Source organism: Sorex fumeus, unplaced genomic scaffold (genome assembly GCF_029834395.1).
Source record: "Sorex fumeus unplaced genomic scaffold, SorFum_2.1 ptg000002l, whole genome shotgun sequence".
Classification (NCBI taxonomy): domain Eukaryota; kingdom Metazoa; phylum Chordata; class Mammalia; order Eulipotyphla; family Soricidae; genus Sorex; species Sorex fumeus.
In genome coordinates, this window is record NW_026606059.1 from 20,708,220 (window position 1) to 20,721,443 (window position 13,224).

The 13,224-nt window shown below is 40.1% G+C and overlaps 1 non-coding gene across 1 annotated transcript; it reads right to left on the minus strand.

Annotated features, from left to right (window-relative positions):
- Positions 1–12,560: 12,560 nt before the first annotated feature.
- On the minus strand, positions 12,561–12,764 carry LOC130023558 (small nucleolar RNA U3). The gene has a single exon (XR_008792480.1). It is a non-coding gene; the product is annotated as a small nucleolar RNA U3 (small nucleolar RNA).
- Positions 12,765–13,224: the final 460 nt, after the last annotated feature.

The following is a 13,224-nucleotide window of genomic DNA, read 5'->3' on the forward strand; positions in this document are numbered from 1 at the left end:
CTGAGAGTATCTCACCTGCATGGGAGAGCCTAACAAGCTCCCCATGGCCTATTCGATAAGCCACAAACAGTAACAACAAGTCTCACAATGGAAACATTACTGGTGCCCACTCGAGCAAATCCATAAACAATGGGAGGACAGTGCTACAGTGCTAAAGTGCTATATATTTTATAGAACCACATCAAGCGGGTTGGAGCGATAGCACAGTGGGTAGGGCATTTATTTGCCTTGCAAGTGGCCAACATAGCTGACCTGAGTTTGATTCCTCTGCCCCTCTCGGAGAGTCCGGCAAGCTACCGAGAGTATCTTGCCTGCACGGCAAATCCTGGCAAGCTTCCTGTGATGTATTCGATATGCCAAACACAGTAACAAGTCTCACAGTGGAGACGTTACTCCATTGTTGCCCGCTTGAGCATATCGATGAACAACAGGAGGACAGGTACAGTGACAGTGAACCACATTAAGCAATTTTTCTTTGGTTGCTATTATAAATAAAGTCACATTTGAGGGTTCATTTTCAAATTTTGGTTTGATTTTGATTTGATTCAGACTTTATATATACTACATATACAAATATACACATATATACATATATACATATATATGAAGCAAATATTTATATAAATATATAAAAATATAGAGGAGGCAAGCACTATAGTGGGATTAAGGAAAGTGTATTATAAAGGTAAAGGTAAAGGCCCTCCCGTTGTTCATCGATTTGCTTGAGCGGGCCCAGTAACATCTCCATTGGAGACTTTGTTGTTACTGTGTTTGGCATATCAAATACGTCACGGGGAGCTTGCCAGGCTCTGCTGTGTGGGCAAGATACTCTCGGTAGCTTGCCAGGCTCTCCGAGAGGGGAAGGAAAGTGTATTATTTGTTTGTTTATTTAATTTTTATTTTTTCATTGAATATATATATACACATAATGTGTATATATATTTACATGTTTGGGGGACACACCTTGCTGTACTCTGGGCTTTCTCCTGTCTCTGTGCTCAGGGATCATTTCTGGTGGGACTCAGGAGACCATATGCATACTGAAGAACAAGTCAGGTCAGCAGAGTTATGTGTCTTACCTGCTATACTATCTCTCCATCTCCCACTTTGAATATTTTATGTTGTTTATGAAATTATTTTTGGTGAGCAAAATAATCAATGAAAGCTTTTGATGGGGTCAGGGAGGGACTATGCATACCATTGCCCCAGATCCAACTCCATCCCATTTTAATTAATTTGAACCGGAGAATTTCATCTTGTAGGAATACTGATAATTGTACCACTTGTGCTCTCCTCCAAATAGGAATTCCCCTCTAAAAATGCACATAAATGAGAACCCAATAGAAGAATCTTGCAATTGTTTCCCTAATTCTGGTTTTCAAGCAATGTTTTCACATTAGCACAATTTGATGATTTGTGGAAAGCATTGATGTGGAAGACCCACCCTAAGAAAATCTAATTAGTTTAGGAGTGCTTGGATATTGCTATATTTTAGATCCTTCCAATTAATTTTAATGGTCAGTCAGAAATGAGTACCTCTATCTTGAATTAGTCCTGTTTTAACATAAAATGTTTTATAACTTAATAAATTTTATTGTCAAAATTTGCTCCTTTTGCATATTTTCTTTTATTAATTGGTAGTAGTACAGACTACCATAGCTGACTTGAAGAAGGAGATATGCTTAAGGATTTGAAGCTCTTTCTCATGCATCATTTAAAAGCAGTTGTCCAATCTTGGAATTCCCATTTCCTTTTCCAAGAGATGCTGCACAGAGTTCCAGGAATTGCCGATGGGCCAATGGTCTGGAAATGCCTAATTGGAGTGGGCTGTGACTTATGGATACCAGCTCATGCCTGGAGAGATTAATGGCACATGACCTAAAGTGACCAAGTTGCTCAACATTGCTAGTCTGGAAGGTCATCTGGAGAGATGGCTTACCACTCTGGAGATGCCAAAACTCATTATTCACTTCTGCCTTGCTGGGGAAGAAATTTGTAATCAAAAAGCCTGATTAACTTGCTTTGAAGAATCTTTCCACAGGATAGTGTTTTGCCTGAAGGTAAGTTCTGAAGAATTTGCATGTTATGAGATAGCACAGCGGTAGGGCGTTTGCCTTGCACGCAGCCAATATGGCCGACCTGAGTTCGATTCCTCCACCCCTCTCGGAGAGCCAGGCAAGCTACCGAGAGTATCTTGCCCACATGGCAGAGCCTGGCAAGCTACCCGTGACGTACTCAATATGCCAAACACAGTAACAACAAGTCTCATGATGGAGACGTTACTGGGCCTGCTTGAACAAATCGATGAACAACGGGAGGACCGTGACTGTGAATCTTAATAAATATAGGGCCCAAATCCTCTCCTCATTTATCTCATTTTAATAATTTTACATGTGCTGGTTTATGCAACCAGTCCTCATAAAAAAAAAACTAAGGTTTTTTACAGAGAAAATGTAAACTGAGAATTTAAGGACTTAAGGTCACACAGACCAAGATATTCTCCCCTTATATTAAATTAAACTTTCTAACTCTTAATTATGATACTTTAGGAGTGCCAGTTGTTTTAAAAGATAGTACAGCAGTAGACTAGAAGAAATAAAAGTTTTCAGTACAAAAAGCTATAAATATTAAAAACAGTTTTAAACACCATATTGACATAAATCATTAAGACAAAATAATTTAAAAATCAGTACAAACCCAAATCAATGATCCATGCAATAAAATTTAAACTTGTATTCAAAATATTTTAAACAGTGATTAACCACTTATATGATGTCAAGAAAAATCATTATTAATAAATTAAGTTATAAGTGACCAGCAAAAACATTTAGATACAGATTTTATTTTATTGCATTGCAAGCTATATTATTAATCAGGGGACTTGTCCAGCCATAAAATATAAATGGACTAGCTAATAGATATACATGGAAATTCTAATTAATTCTGATGATCTTTACAATGGCCTGAATTTTTAAAAATGGGTTAATATCTTATAATAACATATTTGGGTAGTGTTGATGCTATTAATTTTTTAATTACTATAGCCACACAGAAATATTGTAATTAATTTTATGTTGAGTTAGCAAAGAAAGGAAAACTGGGACAATTGAAGTTATATTCTTATCTGTTTATTGCCTTCCAATAGAATGATAAATTAAACATTTATACCAGGATTATTATTCTGTAACATTAACTGATTTTCTTGCCCATTATAGGATATTATAATTCTATAATATCTTCAAGCCATCCACTGAAATTAGATCAGAAATTTGAGGTTTATAACCTAAAAGAAAGCCTCAAGTCAGAAAGAAAGATTCAAATTCTTGGTTTTGAACTTTAACTTAATACAATTTGTGAACCTCAAGGTATGACAAGGTCTAGAGGTATGCATTAAGTACTCACTTAACTTCATAGATAGGTTCTTAAAGATTGGAACTTTAAGATAAATTATGTATAAAAAATCAATTTTCTAATATGTTTGTTGATATAAATAAGTTAAAGTGTCTATGACATTCATCTGTTGACTAAAATAACACAAAACCTCTAAGACACAAAATGCTTTTTAAAAAATTTTTATTAGTGAAACACCATGAGGTACAGTTGTAGACTTACAAATTTTTGTGCTTGGGTTTCAATTATACAATGATCAAGTACCCATCCCTCCACCAGTGCCCATTTTCCACCACCACGAATCCCAGTATCCCTCCCACCCCCCCACCCCCTCCATCCCCCCCATCCCACCCTGCCTCTGTGGCAAGGCATTTCCTTTTGTTCTCTCTCTCCTTTTAGGTGCTGTGGTTTGCAAAAGAGGCATTGAGTGGCAATCATGTTCGATCTAGAGTCTACTTTCAGCATGTATCTTCCATCCTGGGAGGATCCTCCCAACACCTTTATTTGGTGCTCCCTTCTTTATCTGAGCTGCCTTTTCCTGTACCAGGAGGTTCACTTCATAGCTTGGAGGCCAGCCGCACATGCTAGGGGACAAAATGCTTTTAATATTAACTAATCCACAGCAAAGCCTGGCAAGCTACTGTGACATATTGAATATGCCAAAAAACAGTAACAACAAATCTCACAATGGAGACGTTACTGGTGCCTGCTCGAGCAAATTGATAAACAACGGGAGGACAGTGCAGTGCTATTAATTAATCACTAATACACTTATTAATCCATTCATATCCATTCTGCTTATTCCAGCCAGAGGAGCCTATGCTGGTAGCATAAAATACAAAACAAGCACTAATTTGCATGGGACACACTTCCATCATACAAGGCACTCATGCACAGTCACATGGAACTCAGACTGAGATATGACAATAAAACTAATATTCACTATTTGGCATGTGGAAGGAAAGAGCCTTATCCAGGGAATAGCCTCCCCGTGCAGATGTGAGGATGTCACCAAACCCCAGGTCCAGTTGCTTGCTGCTCAAAGACCTGTACTGAAGAGACAACAGTTGATGCAGGTTTATTGAGGTGCTAGCAACCTGAGATGATGCTGGTCTTATCCTCCCAGACCATCTCAACTCAGCCTGAAACTCAGGGTTTAAATTGCTAATGGAGGAATTTGGTAAAAGCAAAATGGCTAATGGACTAGTGATGGGGTAAAAGGACCCAGTCATGTGTTGTTCTGTTACGATCAGTGGTTTTCGTATGCTTGAAGTGGAGGCTGCATAAGGAGAGAAGCACCAAATAATCCAGTCTGCTATTTTAAATATATCTTCTGTTTATTTATTTATTTTTTGCTTACTTCTGATTCTGCTTCTTACTACTGCTCAGTTTGAGGGACCATAGGGGGTGCAGGAAATTGAACTCAGGTCAGCTGAGTGCAAAGCAAGAAACCTACTCACTGTTCTATCTCCAGCTCTCTTACAAAAGCATAGTCAGTCATATCAAGATGGACTCTCAAATCATTGGAATAAAATTGAAAATTCAGAGACAGATTATCAGGTATGTGGGCAAGTAATATTTGATAAAGGAGTAAAACATATGAAGTGGAGTGAGAAAATCCTCTCCAACAATTGTTGTTGGCAAAACTAGTCAACTACATGCAAAAAGTTGACCTCTGACCCCTTTGTAAGACTATGCTCAAAAGTCAAATCAAAATGGAATAAACATCTCAATATCAGACCTACACTGAGGGAATATAGGCAGGCTCTCTATGACATTGAAGCTAGAGACAACTTTAAGGAGTCATCATTGGCAAAGCAAATAGAAACAAAGATAAATAAATGTGACTACATTAAATTAAGAAGGTTCTGCATCTCAAGGGAAATAGTGGTCAAAATACAAAAACATTGGAGAAAATATTTGTTCAGCACTTATATGATAAAGTGCTAATATGTAAAATTTAAAAAGAACCGATAGAACCATTTGAAAATGAAAAAAGAAAGAAAGAAGAAAGAAAGAAAGAAAGAAAGAAAGAGAGAAAGAAAGAAAATAAACCATCAATTCCATCAAAAATGTGGGAAAGATATCAAAAGAAACTTCGTTAAAGAAGACATATTAATGACCAAAAGGCTTACACAAAAAAATGCTCTGCATCGCTGTTCATTAGGGAAATGCAAATCAAAACAAGGAGACATTATTGTCTGGCCCAGACTTCCAGAAACACAATATAGACATTTTTTTCAAAAAGTAAGACTTGATCTTCCATTTGAACAAGCAATTTCACTTCTTGGAATATACCCCAAGGGTCCCAAAGCGTAACGGAGAACAGACATTTGCATCCCTATGTTCATAGTTAGAGCCATAACATAGCGGGTAGGCGTTTGTCTTGCACGTGGCCAACCTGGGTTCTATTCCTCCGTCCCTCTTGGAAAGTCTGGCAAGCTACCGAGAGTATCTTGCAAACATGGCAGAGCCTGGCAAGCTCCCCTTGGCTCCCCATGGTGTAATCTATAGCACAGCGGGTAGGGCATTCGCCTTACAAGCGGCCAACATGGCCGACCCGAGTTCGATTCCTCCGCCCCTCTCGGAGAGCCCGGCAAGCTACAGAGAGTATTCGATATGCCAGACACAGTAACAACAAAGTCTCCAATGGAGATGTTACTGGGCCCGCTCGAGCAAATGGTGTAATCAATATGCCAAAAACACTAACAAGTCTCACAATGGAGACGTTGCTGGTGCCCGCTCGAGCAAATTGATGAACAACGGGATGACAGTACTACAGTGCTACATGTTCATAGCAATAATATGGCACACAATGGAAGAAATGATAAAATCAACACACAATGATAATTTCTTATGCAGTTTGCTGCTACATGGATGGAGACGATCCTGCAGAGTGAAGCTTATCATAGACAAACACAGAATGATCTTTTTTTCATATGTAAAATATAAAGAAACATAGCAGGGGAAAAACAAATGCCCAGGAGCAATAGAAATGTGGAACATGAGAACTGATCTTCAGAAGGAAGCTTGGCACAGACAGGTAAAGGGAGGGGGAGGGGAAATAAGGCAGGGAAAAGAGCACAACACTGGTGGTGGGGAGTGACCAACTGGGAGGAGGAGGGGTGCTGTGGCAAATTCAGGGAAGTGCTACTTGTGAGACCCCATCAGTAATAGCACTATAAACCACACTGCCCAAAGTTACCCCACAGTGCCTCTGGCAGAGACAGACTGGTGGGTGGGAGGGAAACGGGAGGCATTGAAGAAGGGAAGTGATCACTAATATAGGAATTAGAGCAATTATTGTATGCTCAAAACCCAATCCTGAATAACGTGTGATCCACAAGTGACTAAATATATCACTGTATCACTGTCACTCTCATCCCATTGATTGTGGAAATACTCTTGCTGGCCCAAGTAACATCTCTATTCCTCTCAGCCCTGAGATTTTAGCAGCCTCTTCTTACTCATCTTTTCCCAATGATTGGAAGCTCTTTCAGTGTCAGGGGAATGAGACTTCTTGTCATTACTGTATTTGACATATTGAATATGCCACGGGGAGTTTGCCAGGCTCTGCCCGTGTGGGTGGATTACTCTCAGTATTTTGCCGGGCTTGCTGAGAGGGATATATTTATATATTTTTCTCTATGATTTGTTGCCTACTGTCTGAACCCCATCAGCTGTGGTGTAGTAATTGTGGAAAATGGGTAGGAAGTGTCTTATAATGTGTCCAGAAAGCAGCCTGGAGCGTGATGGTGGTTGGATGGTGGAGGTCGGTTGCTGGGGCTGGGTCCCTTGGGGTGGGGAGAACTCTCACCCGCCCCACAGCCTGGTGCAAAGTCCGGTGGTATGTTTCTCAGAGCGTCATTTTATACTCCCGTCTGGGAGGAGCATCCTGAGTTCTGGAGGGTGACTGATGAGGAGATTATTTGGTGTGGCTTATGGATGTGATCCCTGAGTCACCAGAGACTGGGGGAAGCAGGCAGAGGATTTCTGTTCCGGGGTCCTGTTGAGTCCAGAGTCCAAGGTCACAAAGTTCCACATTATCTTGGTTCCATGGGACTTTGTTCATGCATGAGGCTTGTCCTGAATGTCTGGAAAGTGGCCTGGAGTGTGGTGATGGTTGGGCAGTGGAGTTCAACTACAATGGGAATACCTAAGGAGTAAAGATAATGGCACTTATAAGGGGAGCACAGCTCAGGTAACTTTCCTCTTGCACCCTATGCTCACATCCAAGTGGACCCCTCAACAGTAGCCACACAGATGGCCAGAAAAGCAGCAGTTCTTACCCACTTCCATGTGGCCATAGAACAAAGGAAAGTCAAAGGGACAAAGAGCAGCAGGGCAATGGGACTCCAAAGAGCCAGGTCACCGAGCCCCCAGCAACAGCCTATGGAGCGGCTGAGCAAGACAGGAGAGCACGCTGGACTCTGAGCTTTAAGGGACAGAGTCAGCATAGGACCAGTATGGACCAAGAATAAAACCAGAAAGAAACAATCAGAAGGCCTCCCTACAGGCCACCAGGGGACCCAAAGCTTCCTTCTTAAAAGGTAAAAGGTAAAGGCCCTCCCGTTGATCGTCGATTTGCTCGAGCGGGCCCAGTAACGTCTCCATTGGAGACTTTGTTGTTACTGTGTCTGGCATATCGAATACTCTCGGTAGCTTGCCGGGCTCTCCGAGAGGGGCGGAGGAATCGAACACGGGTCGGCCATGTTGGCCGCTTGTAAGGCGAACGCCCTACCGCTGTGCTATCACTCCAGCTCACAAAGTAAATTTATATTTTTTGAATTTCAGAGTTTTTTGCCTTTGAGATCCAATTATGTCATTTGTGTCGATGCAAAAATAAAGGGTGGAACTAATAACATTTTGAAGCAAAAGGCATGTGATCTGGCTTGTAGATTTCTCTACTTCAAGCCATCCTTTATTCTTCTGCCTGGAGAATATTTTTTTAAGTATTTCTTTGTACGTGATGCCAAATCAACTTAAACTCCAGAGTTTATTTGATGTATGGAATAATTACAGATTTTCTCCACAATTGGGTTTCTACATACCTTTCCCCAATTCTAAATGCTTTTTTGCCCTCTGTCTCAGGCAGGATGAAAGTCTGTCCATTTTGGAGTTTCTTAAATTTGGAGATTATACACAGAAGTGCTCCTGGATTACTCTTGTCTCTGGCAAAGGGATTACACCTGGCTGGGCTCAGGGGACCATATAGAATGCTGGGGATTGAACCCAAGTTGGCTGTATGTAAGACAAGTATCCTATCCATTGTGCTCTCTCTCCAGCCCCCAAAGTAGCCCCATTTCATGAAAACAAATATTCTAGACGTCTACATATTTCTGAATACAACTCACCCCTTTTTCATATATCATAAATATTTCTAAGTTAGAAAGTCTTCCAGTAGTAGGCATCACACTCACCAACTGCCCCCCTCCCCCCGTGCCATGTAATTCATCAATGGCCAAGACTTAAAGTCTATAAAACCCAGCTCCTGGACATCTTATTATCTAGTTCTTACTCTGGAAAATCCGGAAGGCTACCAAAAGTATCCTGCCCGCATGGCAGAGTCTGGCAAACTCCCCGTGGCATATTAAATATGCCAAAAACCAGAAACAATGATGGGTCTCATTCCCCTGACCCTGAAAGAGCCTTGAATGTGGCACTTTCTAAAATATTGGGCTAGGAAGAAAGAGACATTACTGGTGCCTGCTCAAGGAAATCGATGAACAACAGGATGGCAGTGATTCAGTGATACAGAAAGTCTATCTCCTTCCTTAATGCATGTCCAACTATAAACACTTTCTTCTGTGTGACACGGTTTATCAAGCTTCTTCAAAACACCCCAATCGTAATTCTTATGAAATGCTACCAAAATGACAGTTCTATATTCATTGGCATGTGTACAGCTTGGAGATGCCTTTATTGATGATTTTATTTGAATTGCAAAGTCTCAGATTTTTCTACTTTAACTCTACATATATTGAATGCCAAATTTTCATTGTCCATGATTCTTTATGATCCCTAATTTGTTTCTCGAATGGCATGAAATTAAATCATGCTCCTTTTACTTCAATGTGTTATCTTTGAGATACCTCTTCTTCAGAAACAGATTTATTTTCCCTACAATGTTGCTCTTTGAATTGAAGTTAAGAAGTATGACTTGTAACAAAGGTCATCCTGATTTTTAGTGTTAAGAAACAACTGTCAGATTGGAAGCTACCTGGAAAAGTTTCTCTCATTTCTAGAGCACTTACAGCACATCTGGTGCAGCCAATATATTATTATGATATTTGAATGCAACTTAAACTAAAAACTTAATGGGAATGAATTAATTTTAGCAGGAGTTCTCTGATGCAATGAATTGACCATATATTTGGGCAATTAACCTAAAAGTCAGTTCAATGTAAAATAATATGTTTTGTGTGGTATAGAATAAGTTCCTCCAAGGAGAAGGTTGGCCTTGGGTTATTGGGAGATTATCTTCAGTTCCCTTCAGTGTCTTGACCTGTGGGATTTTGTTTGTTCAATGGAAGGAATTGAGAACAAAAACAACTGGGTAGGCTCGAAACTAAAGAATATTCACGTGGGTAGAATGTGATGGAAACTCTTATCCACCAAATAAAACAAAACACCAAAACAACCAAACAGTTGAGTTGATTTCTGTGGGCAATACTCATTATTTTCATACGTCAATGATGGGGAGCTACCTATATATAAATCCATGAGGAGAAGAAACAGAAACACAATTTCTAGAACTTTCTAGGACTCTTCCCTATGTTTTCTTCCCTTGGCTTATTTTTACCTGTGTTCTATCCCTGTGGTGAGCCCTACCCTGAGTAGAAGAACTTTCAGTGAGTTCTGTAAGAACTTCCAGTGAGTTATTCAATCTGAGGGTTGTTTGGGATTCAGTCTTAGCAGTAGTTAGAGTAGTCTTGTGCAAATTGTCTTCCCTCTCACTTGAAGTTGCCTAAATTTAGTGTTATCAATATCCCTGGGCTCCGGCATTGGAAGGTCTAGGAGGGGTCCCTGGGACTCCTGAGCAATCCTTTTGAGGCATAACCAACCCCACTCCTATGAAAAAAGGTTTTACAGTAAATTTTTTCTTAAACTTTTGCTTCTGTGTTTTTTATCAGAAATTAGTTATATAATGAATCTCAGCCATTTTGGACCAAGGAGTGTTGTGTGGAGATGCCATAATTTCTACTTCACATGAAACCAGGGACTTATCTGTAAGAAAATCAGGAAAAATGAGCATTGGGTAGGTAAGGTCAGATTCTGTTATTCTAGAGGTATTGGCTCCCTTGAATCAGCATCCATCTTTATGAAGAACTGAACTGAATTACTTAACAAGAAAGGGTTCTCTCAGGCTTCTCCTGTTCTGTGACCTTTAAACTAAGAAGACAGGAATCTACCACTGACTCTACTTTTTTTTTTACTTTTTTTGGGTCACACCTGGTGATACACAATGGTTACTTCTGGCTCTGCACTCAGAAATTACTTCTGGATGTTCTCAGGGGACCATATGGGATGCTGGGAATCGAACCCAGCACGTGCAAGGCAAACACCCTACCCACTCACTGTGCTATCACTCCAGCCCCTGAACCAACCAATTGAGGTAAAATCCAGTGATGCTTTGTAACTTTGGCTGTAATTCCAATTTAGAAAGAGGACAATAAAAACACACATGGCAACTTTCTCACAGAAACTATCAAACTTCAAAACATTCATGGTAAGGACTCACTGTGATATAAGTGATGTAAACTTCTTTGTATTATCTTTGACTTATTTTACTAGAAGCAGAGCTTATAAGCGTGATTCTTATGAACACATTTATTAAGAGAACATCCTGAAGTATATAGAGAATATTCCTATTCTCTACTCCAATTCTATGTATGTGCAGAATACCCACACAGAGAATATGGGAGCTCAGTGACTGCAAATCAGGAAGAAACCAGCCATGTTGACTCTAATCTCAGGCTTCCGTTCTCTAAAACTGACAAAATATGGTTCTGTTGGTTGGACATTCAGTTAATTAGATTTGTCTTGGCATTTTGAACAGATTAGTAGTTTACTCATTTAATGTAACACAGAATCTCAGACTACACAAAAAATCAATTTCACTTGTTCAGTACCAAAGCAGGAACAGGCATCTGAATTCTAAAAGAAGCAAAAATAAAACCAAAAATACCCAAAAAGGTTTGGCCTGAAGTGTGTGAGAATTCATTGAATTTAAAGAAAACTTTATCTTTATTATTGATTTATTTTGGGTGTGGGGAGACACACTTGACGATGCTTGGGGCTTGCTCCTGGCTCTGCACTCAGGGATCACTCCTGACTCTGTTCTGGAGACCATCTTGGGGTCCCAGGGATCCAACCTGGGTCAGATATTACAAAGCAAAGGCCCTACCCACTGTCAGATCTCTCTGGACCTTATAGGAAAATTTTAAGCAAGTCATTTATTTGTTACAAGAGAGTAAGTACCGATACATTTTAGGGGCACAAAGTTGATAAAGTCATGTTTTACTGTAGTTTTTCAAACTTGTCATTAAAAAAGAATTTTATAGAACTTCTGGAAAAATTAAACTCTCGACAAATCAAGTCCAAAAGATTTTGATTTTGTCAGCTAGTGTGGGGACACTCCTTTGGTTTTTAAGAGTCCTTCAAGTGATTAACTGGGATTTTGAGTTGATAATCTGTTTGACAATGATTACTTTTTATTGTTTCTATAAAAAAGGTATTATTTAACATGTATTCTTTTCATGGGCTGGAGCAATAGCATAGCGGGTAGGGCATTTGCCTTGCATGTGGCCAACTGGGCCCACCCGAGTTCAACTTCTCCGCCTTCCATTCTTCTGCCCCTCTTGGAGAGCCTGGCAAGCTACTGAGAGTATCTCACCCACACGGCAAAGCCTGGCAAGCTCCTCCTGATGACACTCGATATTCCAAACACAGTAACAAGCCTCACAATGTTACTGGGCCCGCTCAAGCAAATTGATGAACAATGGGAGGACAGTGACAGTGACAGTGATTCTTTTCATAATGAATATAACAGCAAAATAGATAGTGGTCAAGTGACTAAAAACTGAGTCATCTCTCCTTGCAATTAAGGGGGAATGTAGCCCAGAACTGCATTCTCTGTCTCTGTCATCTCATACTTTTTTTTTTTAAGAACCATTCAGACTGCATCCGCCTCCTCTCCCTCTTCCAAAGGAAGAGAAGGAGCATCAGTGGTAAAAGGCAGTTGCAAAAGCAACACCTAGAACTGGCTTCACACTCAGGAGACGATGCTCTGACTTGTGGTTGCCAGTGCGCTACACAATGAGAGAAACTTCTCTAGTAACAAACTCTAGAAAAGATCCCAGAAACTATGTCTTCATCTCATTCTTAAAGTCTTTTTAGGAAACTTGACTCATGGCATGACTCATGTTTTACCTAGCTTTGAAAGGAAATGTTAAATCTTTTCATTTCCAAGGTAAAACTAAATAGCTTAGAATGTGCACACACACACACGCACAGCACACTAAAAACAATAGATTTGTGTCCACTTTCAGGAATATTTTAAAATAATAGAAAAAATTTTATTTTTAATATTTTCCATGGTAAAGGTAAAGGTAAAGACCCTCCCGTTGATCGTCGATTTGCTCGAGCGGGCCCAGTAACGTCTCCATTGGAGACTTTGTTGTTACTGTGTCTGGCATATCGAATACTCTTGGTAGCTTGCCGGGCTCTCCGAGAGGGGCGGAGAATCGAACTCGGGTCAGCCATGTTGGCCGCTTGTAAGGCGAACGCCCTACCCGCTGTGCTATCGCTCCAGCCCTAAATATGTATTTTTAT